General features: G+C 41.5%; 1 protein-coding gene across 1 annotated transcript in view; it reads right to left on the bottom strand.

The window, feature by feature from the left end:
- Positions 1–13,687, bottom strand: part of LOC139756581 (uncharacterized) — a 102,281-nt gene extending 88,594 nt beyond the window's left edge. The window contains exon 1 of the mRNA XM_071676213.1: positions 13,044–13,687. The gene's annotated coding sequence lies outside the window, so the exon portion shown is untranslated. The remainder of the gene's footprint in view (positions 1–13,043) is intronic.
- Between the last annotated feature and the right edge of the window lie 1,619 nt (positions 13,688–15,306).

The raw sequence follows: 15,306 nt of genomic DNA, 5'->3' as shown, positions 1-15,306 counted from the left end.
TGGTAACCAGAGACGCGTTCTCAAAACACACTCCTCAGCCGCACTCGGTGATTGAGCAAGACGCTTCCAATGACGATTGGTTGAAGGGCACTGACCGGAGACACAGATGACTTGGACGTCTTATGTAAAGACATGTTAACCACATTCGCATAAGTGAGAGACGATAATCTATATCCTAAGACATATTAGCACGTCACTATGAGACATATATGTATCATATGGGCCGGACACGGCACTAATACGAGAGGCATGAGGAGCGTAAAAGTTGATAGAAGCCATTAACCACTAGTTCTCTTCGACTTAGTCAAAGGAATACATATATTTACTAGAGGAAGTCTTCAAAGAAACTTTACCAGTGGAAAAACCTTCAAACAAATACATAGTCACTAAAAGAAGCCTTCAAAGAAATACATATCTACTACAGGAAGCCTTCAGAGGAACATATATTTACCAAAGGAATCCTCCAAATGAACGAATAGTCACCAAAAGTTGCCATCTTAACTTTGACGTCTCATAAACCGAGGAATGACGATAAACCTCAAGTCGAAAATAATCCGAAAGAAGCGTATGATTCGAAGTCTGGGATGATGTTAAAGTCTGACGAATGATACGATGACAAGAGAGAGAGAAAGGTGGAGGAGGGGAGGCTTGGTCCGTCGCCTGTGTGGCCGATGTGAGTCAGATGTTGTAGGAGGGGGAGGGAGACAAGGGGAGAGAGGTGGAGAGGTGGGGAAAGCCCAAAATGGATAGGGGAGGGAGGGAGGGAGGATAAAGAAATGATAGAGATGTAGGGGAGAGGAGAAAATAGGGGACGATGTAGAATGAGGGAAGAGAGACGTGCAAAGGTAAGAAGTTAATCATCTCTTACACTAAACATTAGGAAAAGGTACTTCATTTACCCCCTTACCATCTACATAATGTGTGTAGCTACCCCCTACAGTCAATGGAACACGACGTTAGCCTCGACGGGTCCTTGACCTCCTGCTGCTTTCTCTTGTACATCTCCCAATCACTTGCACTCCTTCTCCTTTTCCCTCTAACCCATCACAGTTGACGCACACAGCATTCCTGATTTACCCCTTATGTCCACCTGTATACTATAGTGAGGGGTTACCCCTTACAATCAACCATACGCATCGTTCCAGGTCCTACAGTCAACCGCATAAAGTATTCTCAAGATACCCCACTATATCAACCATATAGAGTGAACCCGAGCATCCCCTTACAGTCAGTCGTAAACAACGATCCCAGTTTACCCCTTTACAGTCAGCTGCACACAGCGCTCTGAGGCGCCTCCTTTCAATTAACAGGATATAGTACTTCTGAGGCAACTTTACAGTCTACTTTATACAGTTCTCGTGAGTGATTTCTTACAGTAAGTCGCATACAGTTCTCCTGGGCTACCGCCCTTAGACATCATGCATACACAGTCATTCCCATGTACCCCTAACAGTCAGTCAAACCCACACACACAACACCGTGGGTTTACCTCATCTACACACAGCACTTACAATCCTCTGCTGTGGGTCAGTATTGTTCCGCAGCCCAGCTCATATCGGAGAGCAGATGTGAGGTCGGTGGGACCCATAACGATCATTTATAAATTAACACAGGCAAGAACTGCCCAGTCCCCTCCCTATTTCTACCCCACCCTCCCTCCCCACTTCCCCTCCATCCCATGTCTCCCATGATGCATTAGTTCCCACACACACACACACACACACACACACACACACACATGGGACCCCACGAGCGTAAAACTCCATGTTCGTACAGTACAAATAGGGAATTACACACACACACACACACACACACACACACACACACACACACACACACACACACACACGTATGCACCTCCTAATTTGAGAGATTTGAATGAGAGGAAGAGAAAGGGAAAAGAAGAAAATGAAGGTACCTACTTACCGACGAGTACTTACGACGAAATCGCTCCATGAGGCTGGGAGAGAGAGAGAGAGAGAGAGAGAGAGAGAGAGAGAGAGAGAGAGAGAGAGAGAGAGAGAGAGAGAGAGAGAGAGAGAGCATTTGGCGTAGGTTGCATCTAAAGATTGATTGCAGATTAAGCTTGGATTCATTGTGGCAACCATTAGCACCACAATGCCTCGCCACAGACCCCACCTGGCCTCACCTTTATGGCCCTTACGTCCTCCATATCGAGCTGCCATTATCCAACGACGCTGTAAACGAGGGTTAGGACCATTAACGAGGTGCGGTGGCCTTTAAGAGTAATTAGATAGGCAATAAAAAGACATTGATGTGTGTAAATGATGGAAGTATAGGAGGGAAGCTGGACACCACCAGCCACAAGCAGAGGCCATTGCAAGGTAAGCTCCTGCCTCGGGTGGAGGGGGGCATCAGGTCCAACTCGCTCAGGGGCGACGACGGAGCCCAAATCGAACTCACCGCACACGGCTGGGGCGAATCCCACGTTACGTGTGTTCAAGCAATCTACACGGGATTTTCCAGGTGTTTGTTGGTGTGTTTGGAGGTAGCGGAGGGGGGAAGGGAGGAGATCCGAAGGACGTGACTGACTCGTCTTTCTCAGTTCCTGTGGCTAGAGCGGAATAGGATTTTCGATGATAGAAAAGAAAGTTCGAGGTGTTAAGCTTCTTAAGATGGTGTTGGTGTCAGAGAAGAAAAATCTTGTCGTCGATCTGTGACCTTTTGGAAATGAGGATGTTCTTTGAAGTGAAAAAAAAGAAAACAGTGTGTGTGTGTGGATTCTCCGCCATCTATACTTGGTTTTGATAAGTGGTGTGTTCCATCGTTTCCCAGGAGTCTGTGTTCGTGATGAATCTCGTAGCTAAAAAAGATGTGGTATATTGAAGGATGTTTTCTTCTTTTCAACCACTGACCAGATAACAACTAACTTAACTGCTTGTACATGAGGGCAAGACCCTTGAGCAAAACGGTACGACTATCAACCATGAAGATACGACCCTTGAGCACAACGGTATCAAGCATGAAGATACGACCCTTGAGCACGACGGTAAGACTTTTGGAATAAGGTGACGTGACCTTTATCCTAACACCTTAAGAATCAGGTCAAAGTTCAGGCCAGCGTACCCAAAGATTGCGTCATCGTGTTCAAAGGTCGTACGGCTGTGTTCAAATGTCGTGCCGTTGTGGTCAAGGGTCGCACCCTCACTCATTGGGTTAAGTAAATATCGATTTTCCTTTTTTTTTTTTTTAATACCACGGGGTCGTTATCCCCCTCAGTTCCTGGCTCAGCTTCCAGGCAGACGAACGCTGGTGTGAGCTGGAAAGAGAAGGAGGAGGAGGAAGAGGAGAAGGCCCTACCGTATGGGATATTCCAGTGAAGGCCCAAAGACCATCTAACGAACACTAATGGGGTAAGTACTCATACAGGGTTTTGATAGTATAGGTAGTACTTAATAACTGAATATACTTTTTCCTTCCATAATTACGAAGTTTCCTTTATCATTGATTAAATAATAGAAAAAAAATCTGCAAAACCAGGTTATGACTCCAACATCTCGAAGATATAGTGGTGTCAACGGAGGGTGGGACAGAGGTGGGGGGGAAAGGGGTGTTGAGAAGATAAACAAGACAGGAGCAGACGCAACATGTTGATGATAATCGCACGAAAACTTATCACTCACGCCATCTATGAGCGAGGGGACGAACTGTCATCATGACACCCATTTTCTCTTGCGTTTAGATTCATATCACACGGCATCTATAAAAGACAAGCTGTAGTTACGCTTACTACTGGATTACATACAGTCTTGGTGGATGTTTGTAAGCTAGTGCGAGTTGACGATGTGTTTTAGATACTTCAAATCCGTATCAATTCTCCGTAGACGTGAGATGGAGAGCATTTGTTTCTAGATGACCATAAAGAAGTTAGGAAAACTTCTTACATTAACGCGAGGAAGTTTTACGATAATATTAGACTCTGAAGGACACTTTCTTGGATGATTTTGGATATATATACTTTTTAATAGGTCATTTCGTCTTATTAGTTTTAGTATACTAGTCTTTTTTACAGGTGATGTTCCCTAGTACAAATGTATATGAATATGTATCTTTTTGAATATATCGGATTATACTTTGAAAATATATCGTATGGGGTAAAGCCTGCAAAAAAAACAAGAAGACAGAAATGAAATAAAAGACAATAGCATGAGACTGAAAGCCCTCACGTCACTGCCTGCGGCGGTATTATCGGGGTCGATGTTGACACTAGCGGGGCGAGGCTAGGAGGGGAGGAGGCAGGGCGAGGGGAGACAAAGGGGAGACAGGTCCTGTGTGAGGCTGATGGGAGGGGAGGGGAGAGACTACTCCTCCCCTCCAGCCCTCCAACCCCGGGTGAGACAGAGGGGAGAGGGACGACCCGACCTGGGGTGCGTGTACCCCTCGAAACACAGCCCTGTCAGGAGGGGTACCAGACGGGGTGAGTTGCGACAGAACTCATATTTTATCCCCTCCTCCATAAACACCCATATTTCCCCATGATTTTCCCTCTCCCTGTGGCCTACAATGGGGCCAATGGGGGTCAAGTCATAACTCTATATACCTCCCACAACTGGTAGGGTGTAGGTAGAGATCTACAGACGCTGGAGACTACAAGAATCAACCGAGTTGGGAGAACGTGTGTGTGTGTGTGTGTGATGGGGGCCTAGCGAGATGACAACACCGCTCTCATCTACAAGTCAATACAGTACCCCGACTCTGCGGCCACCCCGCTACCCCGACCATACCATCAATAACGACCACCATCCTAGACCGACCGTTTCTCACTACTACACACCCTGGTTAATCCTATCATTTTACTATAGTTCTACTGTGATATATTTCCCTGATTGTCAGGTTTTTGAGAATGGTTAGAAAAGAGCAAAACTCTTGTCGAAATAAAGTGTATTGAAATTCCTTCAACCAAATTTCTATACTTTGTAACGTAGCCTCTATTTTCTATATTTTCTAATTGGCTATGGTGATTGATCACTCTTGCTATATTGATCCTTATTTACCAGTCATCTCTTAGTATCATCCGATATAGAAAGCTATCCTGCTATATCATATGTTTTGTATATTGGCCCTCAATCTGCTATATCTTCCAGGGATAAAAAACTATATCACTAACTTCTATAACAAACTAAAACGTAAGAACTTCAAATACACATATATAGGCTCAGTATAATTCGTCCCTTAATTTGCATAGATATGTTTTCTAGTTTTTATGCTAAGCTAAACAGGTGTGGGGGACTTTGAGCTAGTTAGATTGTACACATAGCCAGATGGGGTAACACCTATAGTTTCTGTCCACAAATTGTATAAATCATTAAGGAAGAACAGAAAGAGAGATATAGTGGACGAATATCTTGGTAATAATTTCTATACATCTATGACGATTATAGCTATGACAGTGTAAGTGATAGATAAGTAATTGTTAAAAATATGTGAAGAAGAATTTTAAGAGGACGTCAGAAAAAAGGAAGAAAGGAAATTTTTAAAAGGTGAAATTGATGGTCATGATGATGATGATGATGATGATGATGATGGTAATGGTGATGATGATGGTAATGGTGTGGGTTTTAGATCACTCGCTGACTACTTCTCTCACCACCCAACCTCTGCCATCACCATATTGATCCATGGGGGAGGGATGGGTCTACTCTCTCTCTCTCTCTCTCTCTCTCTCTCTCTCTCTCTCTCTCTCTCTCTCTCTCTCTCTCTCTCTCTCTCTCTCTCTCTCTCTTCACGATAACTCTGCCATTGGTTTGGCTATATATCTCGTCGTAGGCACTCGTAGATACGTGGGTAGGAAGAGTGTAGGTAGATAAGGAGATAGGTAGTGAGAATGTATGTAGGTAGGAAATTGGAAGGTTGGTAGGTCCTCTCTCTCTCTCTCTCTCTCTCTCTCTCTCTCTCTCTCTCTCTCTCTCTCTCTCTCTCTCTCTCTCTCTCTCTCTCTCTCTCTCTCTCTCTCTCATACATTTTCTTTTTTCTCGGTTTTCTTTCCCTTGCACATTTTTGTTCCACAACCTTTTGATATTTCTTTGATATTCTTGTACTTAAAGATATGGAAAGCCATTGTGCTTTTCTGTACGTGTGTGTGTGTGTGTGTGTGTGTGTGTGTGTGTGTGTGTGTGTGTGTGTGTGTGAATTTTCGAAATTAATCAATACATTTCATCTCCACCTAATCAAAATACATGCGTACAGACGTGTGTGTGTGTGTGTTTGTGTGTGTGTGTCAAGTTCAGAGATTATTCTTTCCATCATATTTGACACAGTTGAACTGGTCGCCATGGTGAATTTATCGTCTCTGATGCCCCTAAAATAAACGAGGTATTTTAATCGCCAAAAGCACTGCCTATGTGATAGATTAACTGCCGTAATCTGTATCCGCGTGTAATCCCAAATTTCAGTCCAACGTAAACAAATCTCCCAGGATTTGAGAATTTCCCATTTTCTGAGGCGCACTACGGGATAAGAGAAAATGGAGGATTCCATTGGTGTGATGTAAGACCGTAACCAATAGTAAGGGAGTCTTTAGAACTAGACATTCTATATGTTACATACGTATAGAAATGATATACGGTGGTTTGAACCTTTGGAAAATGAATGAGTCTATGTATCATGCAAGGGGGACTACATTTCAAATACGTCCAACCTTCAAATTTCTGGTTATCTTGAGGATATAATTCACGAATGTCATTGTGAATTTCGAAATAGACAACAGTATCATTATCAAAAGCTTTAGAACAAAGAACAACCATTCATTAATAATTTTCTAATACTCATAAATAACGTATCAATTCACGTGTAAAAAAGATATAGATTTCTGATATTAGTTTTGATTAAATGATAAATGATGAATTACCAGTATTCAGGAAGTAAATTTCAAATTCACTTTCCTTTTAAACCAAAGTCCAAATAAACATCAATAAAATTTACCTCAAATAGTGAAATCAAGAATAGAAAAAAAAGATGATGGCATGTCATTTTGAGGTTCAACTTTTGTCATTTCAAATCCCTCAATATATATATCATGATTAACTGATGGGGAAATATAGCATAATATTTAGTAAATGGAAGCTGGTTGTCTGTAGCTGCTCACAGTGTAGCCTGGTCTGTTTGCCTCGTCCGCCATTTTTGGCGATAAATCAATAATCCTGACGGAAGTATTTGCAGATGATTTCGTTCAATGGCCGGGTTTCATTTGTTTACCACCACATTTCATTTCTCTACCAGTAGGTTGCACTAGTTCCATATTCTCTTTAATCATCAGCCTCATCGGTTTCACTAATATCATAATTATCATTATTATCATTATCATTATTGTTATCATAGTTATTATTGTTATCATTATTATTATTATTATTATTATTATTATTATTATTATTATTATTATCATTGGGAAAAGGGGGAAAAGCATGCCACACACAGATCTCCTACATGTTGCAGAAACCGATTAAAAAGAGGATTTCTTATCATTGGGGGGGTTTATAAATCCTCCCCTCCTGTATCAATACTTTCCAAGAAAAAGAACAGAACCAGGGAGCCAAGTGAGGATTTTATTTTTCCACGAAAGATCAGCCGTCTGTTCTTGATGCTACATCTCTCAAGTGGGAAACGGCGAATACGCATAAAGAACTAGATTATTACTATCATTAGTTGCTTTTTAGGCCGACCTTGAACTTAGCTTGAAGCATTTGGGGGTCAGATATGAAGACCAAAGAGATGGAGGTCATACAGATGGAGGTCAAAGAGATGAAAGACAGAGTGATGGTCATAGAGATGGTGGCCATAGAGATGGGGGTCAGAATGATGCAAGCCAAATAGATAGATGTCAAAGAGTTGGAAGTCAGAGGGATAGAGACCTGAAATATGAAGGAAAGTGATGGAGGCAAGAGAGGTGGAGAAGAAAGAGATGGAGGTCAAGTAGACAGAAGCCAGAGAAAAGTTTGCAGAGATGATGAGTAATAAGATTGAAGACAAGAAGATGGCAGTCAAAGAGACGGAGATGAATGAGATGGAGGCAAGAGGGAATATGGTTAATGGGATGGAGGCAAAAGAGATGGAGGCAAAGCTTTCTGCATGGAGGAATAGCGATTATGTAATGCTTTACTGTATGAACTGATGATCAGCAAATATATAAATGCCTATCAAAACTCTGCGCAATAATTGAGATTAAAAAGAAAGCATATATATATATATATATATATATATATATATATATATATATATATATATATATATATATATATATATATATTGTTTGGTTCTTTATCATTACGTAGAGTTTTGATAGGTGCTTATCTACAAAGATCATGTATACAAGCACACACACACACACACACACACACACACACACACACACACACACACACACACACACGCACACACACACACACACACACACACACACACACACACACACAAACACACACACACACACACAAATGCATGATACACTCACAAACACAAGCACACAAACGCTAGCCGCACATTACGCACACCCGATCACAAAAACACAATCCCCACCACACGACTCCAGCTCCGGCCCCGACTTTCACCCTCTCCTCCCCTTCTCCTTCCTCCATACCTTCCCCCTCCCCCTCCCCTGGTCCCTCCACCCCGCTTCTCCCCTCTGGCGAAGATCCTTGTAATATTCTGATTCCGTTGGCAGACGCCATCACAAGGGGGACTGATTATGGGGACCTGCGTCAACCTCTCCTCTCAATCCCCTTAGCTTTTCTATCGTCAACCTCCTTCCTCACTCCACCCCCTCTTCTCTCTCTCTCTCTCTCTCTCTCTCTCTCTCTCTCTCTCTCTCTCTCTCTCTCTCTCTCTCTCTCTCTCTCTCTCTCTCTCTCTCTCTCTCTCTCTCTCTCTCTCCTGGCGTTACCTTTTCGAGCCACTGTTTATTTTTCCAGTTATCAAATGAAATAGTTTGGTGTCCTGTCGTGCATCCTACATGAAAAATGACAAAAAAAAAGGAATGAAATAGAAAGAGTATGCATGTAATTCATGTATACGCATGTATACATATATATCGAGAGAAACAGTTAGATACATAGATGGATGGATAGACCGATAGATCAATTGAGAGACAGATAGATTGATAGATAGACAGATAAATAGATATAGACAAATACAAAAGGTGAGGCTTGAAAGTAAATTGAAATATACTGAGGATTAAATGGCCCTGAAAACTATTATGTAAATACCTATATGTAATCACATATTTGTAATTGACGGGAAGAGACTGCTACACTCGTGGAACCTCATCTCTTGAGCTTTCTCTTCTTTTCTAAGTTTTTTAAAACAAACACACACACACACCACACCAACCAACAACACCCCACTCCTCAATCCATAATTTCCCTTTTTTTTTGAAAAGGGTTTGTTTTGGGTAAATTTTAATTTTTTCCCTTTAAGGGAAAAAATGTGGGGAAACCATAAAGAATTCATTAATTTCTTTTCAAATGGGGGGAAAAAAAAACTTTAAAAGGGGAAACCCCAAAAAAGTTTCGGGTTTTAAATTTAAAATTTTAAATTTTTTTTTAAAAATAAAAAAAAACCAAAAAAAGGGGGGCCTTTTTTGAAAAAACCAAAATCCTGAATTAATAAAATTAAAATTGAATCAAAATTTTTGGTTTTGGGGGCTTCCCTGTGGAATAGAGTTTTTTTTTTTAATTTTTAACCCCCCTTATTTTAAATTTTTATCTTTATTGGGAAATTCCGAAAAATTCCGGGGAAACCCCGGTTTGGGTTTTGGAAACCACCAATTTTATTCAAGGGAAAATTTAATTTGCAAAATAAAAAAAGGGGTACCATCCCCTTTTCAAACCTTGGGGAAATTGGGGGGAAAAAATAAAAATTTATTTTAAGAGTAAAGAACCGGTAAAAGCCCAGGGGAAAAATATATTTTTGACCGGTGGGGTTAAAAGAAAGGGTTCAAAGGCCGGCATGATGAAAATCCCAAGGAATCACTTTTTGTTTAAAGGGGAAGAGGCGAAGTGGAAAGACTTTCCTTTTTTCAATTTTAACCCACAAAAAAACCCAAAACACAAACACACAACAAACAACAAACCACAAAAACCCAAACACACAAAAACCCAAACCAAAACAAAAAAAAACAAAAACAAAACACTTCAAATTTTTTCCCAACCCTTTTATCAAACCCCCTAAAGTAATTAAATTCCCGGGCCTTAACACCTTTGGTTGGGGAAATTTCCAAACCGGGAAATTTTTAATTTAAAAACAAAAAAGTTTAAGGGTGAGCCAAGAGGTCAAATTTTGTTTCGGAAAGGGGGGGAAAAAATTTTTTATTACGAAATTTTTTTTTTCCAAAAATTTCGGGTTTAAAAAAATTTTTTTTTTTATTTAGTTTAATTTTAAAAATTAAAAAATAGAAAATATATATAAAAGGAAAAAAAGGGAAGAAACCCTGGAAAACCAAAAAACCTCCTCCCGACCCTTCTTAACCACCCCAAAACTACCCCCAAATCTGAAACACACCCAACAAACAAATTTAAATTTATTTCCCATTTATTTTTTGGGCTCAACCCAATTAAACCCTTTTTTTCCCAAAAACCTTTTTTTTGGAACCCCAATTTTTTCCGGGGAAAATTTTGGAAAACAAAATAAAAAAAGGGGGAGCCATATGGTGCTTTAATTTTGGTTGGGGAAAAATGAAAAAAAAAAAATTAACTGTTACAAGAGGATTTTAACCAAATTTCGGGAAAATTTTAATTAAAAATTTTTTTTTTCCCCGGGGTTTGTTTTGGAAAAAAAAAGGAAAAATCCAAAAGGGGGGGAAAGTTTAAAAAAGGGGTTTTGGGGCTATGAGAAAAAAACCAAAATGTAAATAACATATTTGAAATTCCAAATTTAAAAACACCTGGCCTTTTTTGATTTTCCTTTCCAACAACACCACACACACCCCCACACACAACACCCACAAAACACAACACACACACACACCACCCAACACAAAACACACACACACACACTTTCCCATCCATTTTTATTCCATACCTATTTATCTTTATACTGACCCGTGCATCAATCCGTCAATCCATCAACCTTGGCTCGGGTTTTTCCCCTGTCAGAACATGGGGTTTCTGTTTGTGTGTGTGTAAAACCATTCTCTACAAAAAATTCTAGGGGAAAAATTTTAAAATTTGGTTAGAAACAAAATAAGATAAGAGGTGACCCAAATAAACTGAGTTCATTAATCCCCTGTGTTCGGAAATGGGGGAAAAAAAAATTTAATTCCCAGTTCCCGAGTGAGTTTTTTTTTATTTTTCCGTGAAAGTTTCAGCGTTTGAAAAATATATAAAATAAATAAATAATAAATAAAATAAATATAAAAATATATATAAAATTATATATATATATTTTAATATTTTTTTTTTTTTTTTTCCATACTATTCGCCATTTCCCGCGATAGCGAGGTAGCGTTAAGAACAGAGGACTGGGTCTTTGAGGGAATATCCTCACCTGGCCCTCTTCTCTGTTCCTTCTTTTGGAAAAAAAAAAAAAAAAGAGAGGGGAGGATTTCCAGCCTCCCTCTCCCTTCCCTTTTAGTCGCCTTCTACGACACACAGGGAATACGTGGGAAGTATTCTTTCTCCCCTATCCCCAGGGAATATATATATATATATATATATATATATATATATATATATATATATATATATATATATATATATATATATATATATATATATATACATTATTTACTCGAGAACTCCTGATTATTAACTTACATTTTCTGGGCTTTGGAGAATGGTGGGGTCGCCACCTCGACCATTAATTATAAGGGCGATAATATCTTCTAATAAATTAAAATTTCCTCCTTCAGTCAGCTGCATGATCAATCTTCTACGTTCAGAAGCGTAAGGAGAGAAAGATCTCGACCAGGAGCGCGTTGAGATTATACGAAAAAAAACGTTCGACACGCTTTGAACTTTGGAAAACGTTCGTACTCGCTTTGAACTTTGAAAAACGTTCGTACAAGCTTTGAACTTTGGAAAACGTTCGTACACGCTTTGAACTTTGAAAAACGTTCGTACACGCTTTGAACTTTGAAAAACGATCGTACACGCTTTGAACTTTGAAAAATATTTGTACACGGATAGAACTTTCAAAAGTATGCTATGTGATGCGTATGGTATTCATATCACACCCAAAGTGCTTAAAGTATACATAGCAATTTTAGCTAAAATTTAGAATAACCACCCATTTGAAATATAATGATATGGGTTTAAACACTTTACCTTATAAGATTAATTTACAAAGCTATTAGAACAAGCTAATACATCGTAGATGCATTCATCATGCGTATACATTGTTCGTAATTGTAATCTACAACAAGCTTTTTCAAATATACAATAATTTCTTGCGATTCTTTGCCGTTCTACCTGTTTGGAATATGCGCATTGATGGACTGCAAATGGATATGCCATCTCCTTTTTCACATATGCTCTCTTATGAACTCAAAAATACATTCATCTCTATCTAGAAACACAATGGAGAATTAGGTTAATTTCCCTAATACCTCCTAATTAAGGTAATCAGCAAAACACTTATTCCACTGAGGTAAGATGAGGGAGGGTGACGAACCCTTTGACAATATACAATCCAGACAATTAGAAGGTCCGAATGACGCCTTTTGGTTAATTCTCAAAAGCTCCCCACACCGGACTGAGAGAGAGAGAGAGAGAGAGAGAGAGAGAGAGAGAGAGAGAGAGAGAGAGAGAGAGAGAGAGAGAGAGAGAGAGAGAGAGAGAGAGAGAGAGAGAGAGAGAGAGAGAGAGAGAGAGAGAGAGAGAGAGAGAGTGGCCGAGAGATTAATCGCAATAGTTGTGAACGGTGTGGTGGTGGCCCCTCTCTCCTCCTCTCCCCCTAGCGGCCCATCCATTACCTGACGTGGCTCCTCCAGAAGTGACAGTCGGTAATGGCGGCCGAACAGACAGAGTAACACCGTATATAGACGAGTATATAGAGCTATCAACAAGGCAAATAGCACTTGATAAATTACTCACCCTTTCAACCAGTGCCGGCGTGCAAACATAAATCTTACTGGCCTTCCCCCCCTCGAGACCAGTTGAGCAATAAATCTTGTAGGAGGTGTGGGAGGCACCGCTTGGCACTTCAGGATGGCTGCGGGAGCTTTGGCGGGACGTCCTTAGTGCCACGGGCATGAGGGATTGGAGGGAGGCACCTTGACAGGATCCACCCTAACCCTCTGAGGAGCCAGTCATAAACCACCCCCCTTCTCAGGTCCTGGACCCCCGTGTGAAGGAGGTCGAAGTTCCTCTGTGGTGGCTTATCGGGCGCAAGTTTTCTGACCCGTGTGATCCTCTGCGTGCTCACTAAAGGCGTTATGATGGAGTGTGTGGTCCGACGGTGGCACTCCTCCTCCCCCAGGCTGGCGTCAGGGGCCTCATGACGGGGTCCTCCGGGGCTCGGGGCTATACCCCCTTGTTGGCTCGGGCACGATCCTGACGCGGGATAGGGTGACGGCCTCACTCTGGCACTCAACCTACACACCCTTCCACAATACTGCCAGAGGAAGGTGGATATTAGATTCCGTGCGGCCGCTCGCACACGGCTCTCAATGGGCACTGTTCGAACACAAGGGACCTCAACGATATGGCCTGAAACCAACCTCAGCCAGACGCCCTGCCCGAGACCAGGACGTAGCGGGCCCTGGGTAGCGAGTGGCACCCCTGGCGGAAATTATCTTACAGCCAGGCGAGGCACGGTGCCCGGGACCGCGATGCCAGCAGCCATTGAGATCACACCCCCGAGGCAAAAATGCCCCGAGATTGGACGGATAGTGAGGGGCGCATGATGGATGGTCTGGGCGGCACTCTCTGTCTGCCATGCCTGACTTGTGTCCCCCAACTGCCGTCTTCATTCTAGGGGCACGATCGTCCCAGACGCACGACCATCCCAGGGGTGCTACCATCTCAGAGGCACTCTCATCCCAAGGTCTAGACCATCCAAGTGGTGAAGCCATTCAATGGATGAGTTCAGCTGACTTTAGCAATATCATTCATGCACACACTAGAGGCTACATACGCACCTCCACCTTACTCTAGAACATTTCAATCACAACTCTAGCGATGCTACGAAGCTCCAATTCACAAAACTGTACCTTAGAAACAGCTGTTATTCTCTCAGGAGGAGATCTTATCTTAGAGGTAATCTCTCCCGAGATACCTATTCGTCTCCTCCAACAGCACCTTGGCCCCTCCCACTGAAAAGGCACTCGTAGGGAGAAGAACTTTCTCCCATTTTTTTCCCTCCCCTTCCTCCCAGCCTCTCCTGGCGGTTCACGACAAACAAGATGGCACAGACCATATCTACCACCACAACAATGGAAGGAGATACGACGTCTGGTATAACACTGTCAGCCGATAGAGACTCCATTGTTAATCTAAATTTTCTTAGTAAAAAATCTTCCGACTTAAACTGTATTAATCGCCTAAGTCAGTCTGGGTCCCAGGTTACAGCAGGTACTGAAATATGTATAAAAAAAAAGTTAATTACTAGACGACAAATTTTTTCTTTTTAGATTTCTTTTCACTGTCTCTCACTATCGAAAAACGACAATGATAATATTCCCAGTGAAACAATTAGTCAGAACTTGATTCCTTTAGCCTTCCCAGAGAGAAGGACAACCTTCACGGTAACAACGCATCTTCCTTTTCTTAAAAGCACTAGGGGTCAGCTTCCCTCCTTCCTCCCCTGGCGCGAGACTTTTGATCTATGACTCTGTTAATGACCTTCGGAACTGCCGCGGTCTATTGGAACCAGCAAATCGGAACGCTTCCATTACACCTTCAAGATTAATTACCACCGGCCGCTAATTGTTAGGCGAGCACAAAGGTCCCATAAGGCGTGGATAGACAGGAACTGTTGTACACCCATTGCCAATAGATCGGCCGCTGTCAGTCCCCCCTAAAGACAACACTGTATGCAAGCCAGGATTATTGTATTGAGCTGTTAATCTCAATTAGTCTCTTTAACCAAGACACATCTTGATGGAGAAGCTTAACTCTTCTCTTAGTATCATTGTAAGAAGATAGCCTTATTGTATGTCTTTTATGTAAAGGATTTAGATCTATGTCTTTGGAGTTATTTTGTTTTTCAATCTATGTATTCTCGATTGATTTTCTTAATGGATCATGTGACGCATCCATCGGTCATCTCCAAAGTCTTCCTTACTGTCCCGTGTTGACTCAAGGCTGAGGCAGAACGCCACAAATAAATACCTAACAAAGCGATAACTTTTATAAT

This window comes from Panulirus ornatus, chromosome 22 (genome assembly GCF_036320965.1).
Source record: "Panulirus ornatus isolate Po-2019 chromosome 22, ASM3632096v1, whole genome shotgun sequence".
NCBI classification, from domain to species: Eukaryota; Metazoa; Arthropoda; class Malacostraca; order Decapoda; family Palinuridae; genus Panulirus; species Panulirus ornatus.
Note: the sequence above shows the minus strand (reverse complement) of the source record. Positions and strands in the feature narration are given on the sequence as shown.